We start from the raw sequence: 12,113 nt of genomic DNA on the forward strand, positions 1-12,113 counted from the left end.
CTTCAAATTCACTTTCCTGGCCACATTCTTCTTGGATTTTTTTCAGAAGAACCAATATCTGACATCTCTGGAAGAAGAATTTCCAGTGTATCACTGCTATAAGGTATACTGCATTTCATTTTTCTGTTCCTTGAACAGCTGATATAAGGGTCGCTGCTAAGAAAAAGCCTACACAAGATCTCTCTGTTGCCCTTCTGCAGAAATTTCTAGATCTATGTCATACTCTGCAAGCCACCTAATGGTGTGTGGAGGAGGGTACTTCCAGTACCACTATCTGATCCCTCCAACAAATTTCTGTGATAAAGTCTAAAATGTTTGTTTCTAGCCTCAGCTACTTTTTCTGACAATTGACCAATTGGTACAATAGCTTCTTTAATTACAGCTGCCCCATGTATCAAAACTTCATGTATTGTTGGAGTGCCGTGCGGGATTAGCCAGGCGGTCTGAGGCGCTGCAGTCATGGACTGTGCGGCTAGTCCTGGCGGAGGTTCGAGTCCTCCCTCGGGCATGGGTGTGTGTGTTTGTCCTTAGGATAATTTAGGTTAAGTAGTGTGTACGGTTAAGGACTGATGACCTTAGCAGTTAAGTCCCATAAGATTTCACACACATTTGAACATCTTTTTTTATTGTTGGAGTCAGGGGGTGCCAACTGTAATGTTCCACATATAGTCTTGATGTTTCATAAGTATATGCTTGAAACTGTTCTACATTAATATGATGCCCACTGCTAACTCCTTCCAATATAACTTTCAACCTTTTAATCAGTATTATATCAACTCCAGTTATTTTTGAAGCAGTTTCAGGATCAGAAAAAAAGCGTCTGACCGTGTTCCCATCATTTGTATTTCCTAATCTCGGCTTTGCAACGTCAACAAGTAGTCCCATTTCTTCCCTGAACATTCTTTGAATTTTTTTCTTTGAGTCAACTACAATTCGTTTCTCTTCTTCGCCTCTTGCCTGACATCTCGGGATTTTGTATGATAGGTGTAGTACTGACTTAAAAAATCGAATATCTGTGTGCAGAACTGACAGACCAAACTTCAGTGTGTCAGGGTCTTTATGAACGCTTTTTCTAGTTTATTGAAATCTTTTGACGAAAGACCACAGATACAGCATCTCATTTTCGATGCTGTGCTTGTAGCAGCATTGGACACTTTTCCATCAACAATTGTCAGCAACATTGTGTGTTTTAATTCATAAAACTCCTCCAGCAGTTAGCACTTCTGTTTCGTTCAACACGTTGATTTGCTCCTCAATGTACTGAATCTCCTCCTTTGCTACATCAGATATTTTATGTATGAAATGAGTGCGTATTGGCCGACAGAATCTTGTGGAGGATGGGGTTGGATTTTGCCGTATGGTTCTCTCAGTTTCATTAATGTTAGCAACTAGTTTAATAGGTACACAAGAACTCTGAAAAATATTTGCATTGCAGTCGCTGATGTTCTGAAATTTTTGCTTAAATTATGATTGCTGAGAGCCATCATAGCCCCATTTCGATATTAGTTCGAAGCTGTGTTTTGCTTCTAAATCTGAACCTTGTATGACTTCTTCCAAATACTTGAACAACCTCAATACAATATGATCTAATCATTCTCGGAATTTAATTTCAGCTAAAGTTTCAGTGACATTGAGTCTTCTGTTGGATAACATTGTCTTTTCGCGTTTTTGACCGAGTAGCAAGGGTATATAGCATACTGCTTTCTGGTTAGTTCTGCAGTAGTAAAAATGGCCAGTGCTTCTTCAGGGGTAAGTTTGGTTATCTTCTTTTCTTCACACACTGAAATCTTGTTCTTCAGTTTTGTCTCTCTTGTTGGAGTCTGTGTAACTTTTTGAATTGTGCAAGCCACATCAGGGCTTCCAGCAGCTCTCTAGCTCGTAGTGGCAGCAAATTTCAACTCTTCATGACAAGAAAATTGCCTTTGATCCTCAGTTTTCTTCCGCTTGCTACTTTCAGTTAACTTGCAGAAATCTTTTTGAGGTCTACCTGAGGAGGTGAAAGAATATCTTGGTACCTTCACACTCACTGCTAAAAATCTCTTCCCTTTGTTCCTTGCTAAGATCCATCTTCTCTTAAACTCAGATTTGAAATGACTCAGCGAACGTTTTTAACGAGCTTCTCTCAGAATTTGGGCATCTTGTTACTTCAGTGACTCTATATTTTCTTCAATTTCTCATCGATTGATCTAGCAGATGATATCTTAATCATTCCATACAATGCTCCTCTAGTAAATTCTTTTTCCATTTTATGTGTCTGAAATTTGATACGAATGTGACCTGTAGTTAGGCAGTAAATTTATATCTTTGATCTAACATACGTAGTGCCTAAGACTTAAAACATTTGAACAACAGCACTGTAAATTTCAAAACGAAAAGAGATACCATTTGTTTTCCTGTTAGACAACAGTCTTGAAACACATTTTTATCCTTTTGTATCCCATAACTAAAATGAACGGCCAGTGAAACGAAACCCGAAATCATATTACCGAAAATAAAACTTATAATTGTCATTCTGCAGCATGAAAAGAATGGAAACAAAATGATACAACAGAAACGTTATAATAACAATAACGAAACTGCACCTTACCTTAGTTCACACTCACAAATAACAAATAAAACATTCACAACAAAATTGCTGGTCCGTGATTGCTACAACAGTCACATAGTGGCGGCTGAGAATGAAACGTTTCGGCTTGCGGCTGCCAGATCGCAGCACTGAGGACTGTAAATATGGACACTTCAACTTCGTACACCAGCAGTTTTATTATATCCCTATCTTAGTGCTTTTATGATTTCTTTCATGTTGACTGTTTTATGGTTGTGTGAAATACTTCATTTTCTATTTCTTTCCTTAAATAATTGATAATTAGCAATTAAAAAGTTTACTAAATGCATATCATTGATGTTTTGAGTTACATAGTTAGCTCGAAGGGCGCTTCAAATTGAATTTCTCGAGAAACCCCGCATAAACGGTATAGTGTTTTAAAAATCATATAAATTCGTATCAAAAATTTCGGGAATTTTTTGTTTTTACATCTGTCTCTCAAGACTGTGCCAATCACGACTACACTTCAGAATTGGCTGGGCAGTGCTGGGCACAGATTCAAAATTGCTATAGAAAATAACAGACGAAAAAAAAATAGTTTATTAAAACTTTAATTGTTGACAATAGAAAATAAATTTGAGTAATAGGGGTAACCCATATTTTAATTACAAGCTAGTACAATTACTTAACATTTAGTACTGTTTCAGTTCCAATAAATCGTTTAGTGTGGTCACAAAAAAAATACATTCAAGCTACTAAGGTAACGGATAAACGCGCCACCCTCCTGAATAGTACAACTACAACTGAAGCTAGGACCTTCCAGAAACGTTTTAGGCCCCTGAAAATTTGGTTTTTAGCCCACCGGTTAGTCAGCTAACAAAAAATATGGTTGTTACAATTGTTGGGAAAGTTTCAGTTTCTCGCATTTTGGCCAGGATTCTAATACTCCACAGTGTGCCGTATGTTTTCATGGGAGACGAAGTGTTCACATCGGATATGCCTGTTAACTGCGCACAACTTTACCAGATTCTTAGCTATAGCTGCAGGTTACGTCCGGTACACAAAGAGCCCCATGACTTGATTGCCCGTCTGCACAGCGCACTACGGTAGTAAAAGTTGCATGGGGGCTTAATTATATAGAATGCAAATAATTTTAATTTTAGTAGCTGTCTGTCCGGTTACGCAGCCTCGTAACTGGTTGGCCCTGACTGGTATTAGTACGCAATCTGACTGCATAGAATAACAACAAAGATTGAAAGAAAACTTCCGTTAACACAATTAATTAATTAAGTCTCCAGCAACTATAAAAGCTACGAAACAACAAAACACAAGTGTAACTGTTCTGTGTGTGGAAGTGTGATTCAACGTACACATCTGGCACGGTTCTTCCTCAATAAGACAAGGTATTTTAAGCACCATTTACACTGAAGTAATAAAAAAAACAGAAATACTATAATTGCACATAAAAACCAGAATTACACTCTAATACATGAACACAAGCCAGATGCTTTGTTGACTGAACCTGTGACCAAGAGACATTGTTAGTTAGGACATTTGAAATAATAAAAAAGAAAAAATTATTACCTTCATATATATTGACGAAACATACACTCTGATCATTACAACATCTCCATTCGAACAACATCTGCTGTCTAGCCCATCAAAACAACTGCAAACGACATGGCCTCAAAAAGTACAGCTATCAACATCCTCTCAGCAAAAGCACTAACCACCACCACTTCTGAACAAGCACTCTCCACTACCACATATCAACAAACACTGCCTACTGCTACTTCTCAACAAGCACTGCCAGTGGAGGCGGCTGAATAATACTCTTTGGCGCAATCTCTGGCGCTGTGACTCAATGTAGCCACCTTTCAAAGTAACGACTAAATTTTGTACCGCCTGTACTTGGCACAGATGAGACACATCTGCGTTACAAAGTATTCGTTACTCGTTACTTCCTTTACAATGCGTTATTACATTTAAAGCGCCTAAAATGTGGCATTACCGCTGAGCAGTGAGCACAGTGGTCTTTCTGACAAATGAATGGCGCAATAGGTGACGGTATGGTAACAGCAAATAGGTGTATGCCAAAAGGTTATTTGAAATAGCAGATATCGCGCTTAGAGTTTTGTTGTTGTCAGATTTGATATTATACTTAATAAAGTTAAGCCCTCATATGTTTATTTTAACATCACGCACTGCCGAAAAAAATGTAGCGTTCTCAAGGACTTGTTCAGTAGCATCAGGGTATAATACATGAACAGTGAACGGCTGGAGACGGTGGAACAAGAGTCATCCGACCAAGCGACTTTCTCCCATTGCTCCACAGTCCGAGTTTTATGGCTTCGGTACCACGTTCTCCTGTTACGGACATTTGCATCACTGATGAGTGGTTTTGCAATTCCAGCTCCCCCTGCAGTTCCCTATTTATGGAGCTCCTTTCGTATCTTTTTGGTGCTAACAGGATTCGCGAGTATGGCATTCAGTTCTGCAGTGATGTTTGCAGCTTCCTCCTCATTTTTCGTCGCATTTCTCTTCAATGAACGTCCTTCAAGATCACTCAACACACAATTTCGCCCGCGTTCTGTATTAGCGGATGATGTTTTTCCCCTTTTCCTGTTTGCAGTATAAATCTTCGATGCGCTGCCTCTTGAAATAACAAACACTTCGGCTCTCTTGGGTGCAGAAGAGCACTATAAATTGAAGTGTTAGAAAGTCTTTGCTCAAGGCATTTGTCTGAAGTGCCCGCATCTCGTGGTCGTGCGGTAGCGTTCTCGCTTCCCACGCCCGGGTTCCCGGGTTCGATTCCCGGCGGGATGAGGGATTTTCTCTGCCTCGTGATGGCTGGGTGTTGTGTGATGTCCTTAGGTTAGTTCGGTTTAAGTAGTTCTACGTTCTAGGGGACTGATGACCATAGGTGTTAAGTCCCATAGTGCTCAGAGCCATTTGAACCATTTGTCTGAAGTCTAGCGTTGTACGAAAGTGAAACGTGGACGATAAACAGTTCAGGCAAGAAGAGAATAGAAGCTTTTGAAATGTGCTGCTACAGAAGAATGCTGAAGATTAGATGGGTAGATCGCGTAATTAATAACGAGGTACTGAATGGAATTGGGGACAACAAAATTTGTGCCGTAACTTGACTAAAAGAAGGGATCGGTTGTGGGACACATTCTGAGACATCAAGCAGGGAGGGAGGGGCAATCATCAGTGTGTGAGAGGGAAAGGGGGAAAGGGGGGGGAAAGGGGATGAATTGCATATGGAGACCGAGAGAGGACTACAGTAATCAGGTTCAAATGTATGTGGAGTGTAGTAGTTACGCAGAGATGAAAGTACTTGCACGGAATAGAGTAGCGTGGAGAGCTGGATCAAACCAGCCTGCGGACTGAAGACAACAACAGTAACTGAATTAGAAAAAATGTGAAGATAATACGAGCAAACAATAAAAGGAAAACTAATACATCAATAAATAACATGATTCATTTGAGAGCTGATGGGAAGCGCTGAAAGGAGGACGGAGGGTACGATGAGATTATTGGGACAATCATAAACCAATCTGTAATTCATAGCGATGAGAGCCAAATAACGTGCAGCACTGTCAAATTTAACATTACAGAATAAAGAATCAGGCAAGGGTCATTACGAAATGCTCAGAAACCGGAAAGGTAGGATGGGAGGCGACAGATATAGAGAGAAGTAGCGCTACAAAACAATAATGAGACTTCTCCAAATGTCTGACACATACCCTCCTCCTCCGCGTTCTGTTTTTTTTTTTTTTTTTTTTGTGCATTTTGTAAGAATCTTCACTGATTCTCTCTTCTATAATGTTAGATTTGATAGTGCTGTATGTTATTGCTCTCATCTATACGAACTACGATTGGTTTGTGACTATCCCATATGCCTTCCCCCCACCCCCCACCCCACCCCTCCGCCATTGTTCACCTCCTTCCCATCAGCTCTTAAATGAATCACACTATTTACTGACGTATTAATTATCCTTTTAGGTGTTTGCTCCTAATATCTTAACTTTCTTCTAGTACTTTTTTATTAATTTACCCATCTATTTCTGATGTACGCTTTTCATATCACAACAACTATACCAGCAGGTATCATGTATTGGTAGTTAGTTTTTGAAGCGGCAGTCCGCTGTCAGTTGAGCACCACTGTAGAGAATCTAATTATGTAACACAATTATACGTATTAAGGTGGTGTATATGGTATATCAACGTAATTGTGAATGTTCCATAAAAACACGGGAGAACTGTCAGGTGTCAGTAACGTACTGCGACGATATTTCGGCGCAGAGTCTTCTGGCCATCTTCAGGTGAGTCCCACTGTAGTAGTACTGACGGGGTTGAAAGCTATATGGGAGAAGAGGCAAAAAGCCAGGTAGTTCCTTCCAGACCACTAGAGGCGCTATGTGTCAAACGAAGCTGCAATTGACCAGTGAGAACTGTCCAATGGCGGTTATTGATATCATGTCGTCTTCCTCTGTACTGAAGTCCACGGTTACAGTCGTCTTTCTATATGTTTAATATTTACATACTACTCATCTTCATTATAAACAGGTTTATTACTTTAAATTTCATGAAGTTCACTGTGGAACTGAAGAGATTTCCTGCAGAAAAAATGTCCGCAATTAATCCTAAGGGAAGACATTTAATTTTCAGTAAATAATCTCGTAGCCTATAAATGAAATGTATTCTCTTCTGTCGTGAATGAAGCTGTGTGATTTCTGTTTGCTTACTTAAATAACTTTGATATGTCAGTAGTAGTTTTATTTGATGAAGAATTTTATGTTTTTCAGAATATTCAACACAACAAATTGACGTAGAAATGCTCCTGTAAATTCCCTTGCTGTTCATCTGTATATTACGTCGGTTCAACGGAGAAAGTTAGGAACAAGCATTTCAACAGGTTTCCAAAACTACTTCAAGGATTGCTTCTGAAGCGGAAAAGTGTTTGTAAACTGTGACCTAATGTGAATTGTGCTACTTATTTTGTTTGTGAATATTTTTTTTAGAGGAAGATTCTATGAATAAAACTAGGCATAGGCTAAACAGGGGTGAGTTTCCAAAACATGTGGCAGGTGTTCCATGTGAAATTGTTAATATTGAGAGGCACCCACGTGCCTTACTCATACTGTGGCATCCAGCAGTCACACCTGCAAGATGAGTGATGTCCCAAGTGAGTGGATTTATTGTTATTTATTGAGTGACATCAATGACTGATTATGAGCTCTAGTACCCACAATTAAGCTACAAATTATTCTCCTGTTTGAATATTACGCAACGGAAACTGATAACGCACTTCTGACTTTTAGTAATTTACACAACTCTGATTGTTCACTATGCTCTGGCAATACCACATTTTCCTTCTTACCCAACGGCTTTGATCAACACGTGGCCATCGCACTGAATAGGAATGGCGCACACATTATAAATTCTGGATATCATGACAACATACTATTCGAAGAACAAAGCCACCAATCTTTTTCTTTTCACTATCTATTTTATTCCGACAAAATCTATAACCTAAACATACCTTTATACAACAATTACACATGAGAAACTCCGCCCAGTGGGCATGGCTTTACATTGGTGATTCTCTATCTTATGGTCTCGTAATTATCTAACGCTACAGTGCACTTTCTGGATAGGATGGTGGATCTTTTGCTATATCTCACACTTCGACTCTCACACCCATCATCACGAAAATTTCCTCCAGACCGAGCGGTACAAAAAGGAACATGCATAACCCATTGCCTCTGAACCTATCTTGCTACTCTCCCATGCAAACCACACATACTAAAATTACATGAAACACATCACACTGGCAACATATAATACATCACAAAGAATAGTCATAACGTTAGAATCACTTCACTTACAGCTTTCCCACTTCAGTTATTATTCATCCCAGTTTCACACGACACTGCCCCACTTCATAACTTTTCTTTCCTACTACGAACTCTGGAGGATATATGCACGTCTTCCTGTGCAGTTGCTGGATAGACAGCTGACTCACCTTGCTTCTCTCTCGGAGTATTCGAGTTTGAATCTAGCGTTTGAATCTGCAAAGTAATATTAAGAACATATTCGTCACACATGCGAGTCCTCAACTGATACCATGGACGAGTACTTCTCTTTATCCTTCGTCTCATACACAGATTGAGACACACACAGTACTCCCCACGTGGAAGTACTCGTCTCTAATTTCAAGTCCTGCAGACGTCATTTCTTATATATTTCCAATTTATAGTACACACACCAGTAATTCAGCTTAACTTTAGCACTCAGAAGTATTTCAACTTATTGCTACACGTGATTTCATTGTGACCGTTGGTCACTTCCGAAGATTACTACGATCCCCTTAATAATACCTGCCTGTCATTTAATTCTCCCCCCCCCCCCCCCCCCCAAAAGTTCCTGAAATAGAGAAATAATTATTCCAAATTACTCTTAAGTATTTCACATGCATACCATTGTCTCCACTCTTTTGTCTTTATGGAGCACACCTAAGACAGGTCTTACCAACACAAGATCCAGCACCAGAGTGCTGAAACATGGCCGTTCTTCAGGTCATCTCGCACCTCCATCAATGTGGGGGAGCACCTTGCTACTGTATTGGTCAGCCACATTTTAGGCGCTCAAAGCTCAGGCAAATTTCATCTCTTTGGTTCCACCAAAGGTGACCAAAGGACAGTCTCAAAGATGACCATATATTGCACATTCACTGTCTGCAGTTAGCAGACGACCATACATTCATTCATTTCGCAGATCTCACCAAATTGGATATAGGGATTTATTTTGTGGGAGTGCACATGTGATCAATTAAATAAATAAATTCCTTCTTTCCTACACTGGTATCCGGCTTCGGTGTGTTAAGTGAAATTGAGTTATTATTACAAAAAATATGTTGTTCTGACAAGAATAACGAAGAATGTTGTACCTATTTTCAATGTCGAGCAGTACTGTACCCTTTCAATATCAGTAGTGAATCAGGTGAAGCTGTTGCTCATAGTGAAATTTTTATTGTGTGCTTAACAAATAAAAAGTAAGTTTTGTTTTCATTTCACTGTTTTTATCCACCTTTCCTATTTTTGGTACTAAATATTGATGTCTTCTTCTTTGTGTTGAAGCGTTTACAGTTGTAAGATGTGGGAACTTTTTTAAGAAATTAATGGTCAGTAGTGCACGTTTCCTGGGCAATTACTCAGAAATTACAATCCTGAAACATAGTTGTAACAAATTTTAGAGTTCTTCATTCATTAACAGCGTGACAAAGATTTCTTAATTGAACCTCTTTAACTGCCGATTATTCTCTTAATAATAGTTTTTTTTCTTCCACTGACCCCACAGCTTATAAGATGTCAAAGTATGACATTATTCAGGAACATTTGTGGTCCAATTTATATGCAACAATTTTTATTTAGCTTATAACAGTTATTTAGACTAGAAGCTTGTTTCGACTTACTGTCAGTTTCAAGTGTTGCGTCTAGTTTTTGTAACGCACAAAACATCCTGGAGCTCTTATATGTTGATAGAAATCACTATAAGTGTGTCAGTTTGCAAGTCTATTTCTGATGTTTGCACCTGACAGTTGCTGCTCAAGAAAAGATCATAGAAGCAGCGACTGTCAGACGCAAACGTCAAGAATAGACTTGTAAACTGACACACTTTTATTGATTTCTATCAACATATAAGAGCTCCAGGGTGTTTTGTGCGTCATAAAAACCAGACGCAACACTTGAAACTGACAGTAAGTCGAAACAAGCTTGTAGCTTAAATAGCTGAAGCTAAATAAAATTGTTGCAGCTAAATTGGACTACAAATATTCCTGAATAATAGGTTGTCACTGCTGTATTGCAGTGTGCTATAGCCGTGTTTAAATTATTTTATTATAATGCTAGCCAAAATAATTACATAGCACACCCAGAAAACTGAGATAAGAAAATTAAAAGAAAAAAAAAACAGCGTACATAAGCTAGGAGGGATGCAACCTGCATTGTTAATCCTTTTTTAGTTCATCTCCATACCACTAGAGGCAAATTGTCTGCTTGTGTCTGTGTATGTGCGGATGGATATGTGTGTGTGCGCGAGTGTATACCTGTCCTTTTTTCCCCCTAAGGTAAGTCTTTCCGCTCCCGGGATTGGAATGACCCCTTACCCTCTCCCTTAAAACCCACATCCTTTTGTCTTTCCCTCTCCTTCCCTCTTTCCTGATGAAGCAACCGTTGGTTGCGAAAGCTTGAATTTTGTGTGTATGTTTGTGTTTGTTTGTGTGTCTATCGACCTGCCAGCGCTTTCGTTTGGTAAGTCACATCATCTTTGTTTTTAGATATAAAAGTAACCTTAAATATTTTCCAGCTCAGAAACCAATTGGAATAGGGCATATGTCCATATTTAGTTCTTAGCTTCAAATGATCATTCCTGTCACATCTCTGAATATTGACCATATCTCCTGAGACAACCTTTATACATGGACTATGGACTATCATGTATGTTAAAATAATTGTTTTATACATACCATTATATTTAATATCCTGTTCACCTAAAGTAATTAAAAACAAACCAACAACAGCAACTATAAATGCAACAGACATAGAAGACATAATAGTACACTTAGGCAGAACACTCCCACAACAAGGAAACAGAAGAGCAACACAAGATGACGACAACTAAAACAAATCAAGTAACGATATAAAGAATAAAGAGCTGAACATGGATGAAGAGATTCTCAGTCAAGAAAGCAAGTTTCAAACTGCATCAGTGTGCCAAGAGTGCAGAGAACAGAGTGACACATCAACTCGCTGGGTGGTCTGTTCCGTGTGGTCTCATCTGCGAGAGCAGCAGGGAGCAGTGAGCTAGTTTGCAATCCGATCCATAAGAGTGGTGGGGACAAGTGAGGTACTTTGCAATCTGATCTCTGAGGGTGGTGGGGAGCAGTGAGCTAGGGAGATGGCCTACGGTCTGATTGTTGATAATTGTGGGGAGCCTGAGTTGTTGGGAGAGGAGTGATGCCTGGATCACTTTGCGATACACTACAACCGCACGGTGGCTGAAGACCACACCTTCTATGATCACTGGCAGCACTTTCTGAGTGTGATACTAAGTCAAAGGATAAGAAGTAACAAATCATTCAAAAGTATGGAAATATTTATTGAGCTTCTGAAATCTGAGATATTATTTTGAAATCCAGTGTGGAAACATGATGCTGGAAGTGTTTTTTGCCTTGATGTATCATACTGAAGTGCTTGTGTCTCATTTGCCGTGGTAGCTGCACAGTCAAAGCAGTGGATTGTGAAGTGCAGTTGCCCCGGTTTGATTCCCAGTTAGTCAAAGATTTTTTTTCCACTCAGAGATTGGGTGTTGTGTTATGCTTACTTTCATATTGTCATAATTAGTATTACTATTGAGATGGCTTAATGGGTATTGCTCAACATCCAATAAACTGAAAAAAATATATGGAGCTTTCATTATTTTCTGTTTTCATGGGTGAGGAAAGCTTCATGTACTAGTAAGGTATGCAAATCCACAAGTGCACATGGTCTATAACACATTT

Source organism: Schistocerca serialis, chromosome 6, assembly GCF_023864345.2.
Source record: "Schistocerca serialis cubense isolate TAMUIC-IGC-003099 chromosome 6, iqSchSeri2.2, whole genome shotgun sequence".
NCBI lineage: Eukaryota > Metazoa > Arthropoda > Insecta > Orthoptera > Acrididae > Schistocerca > Schistocerca serialis.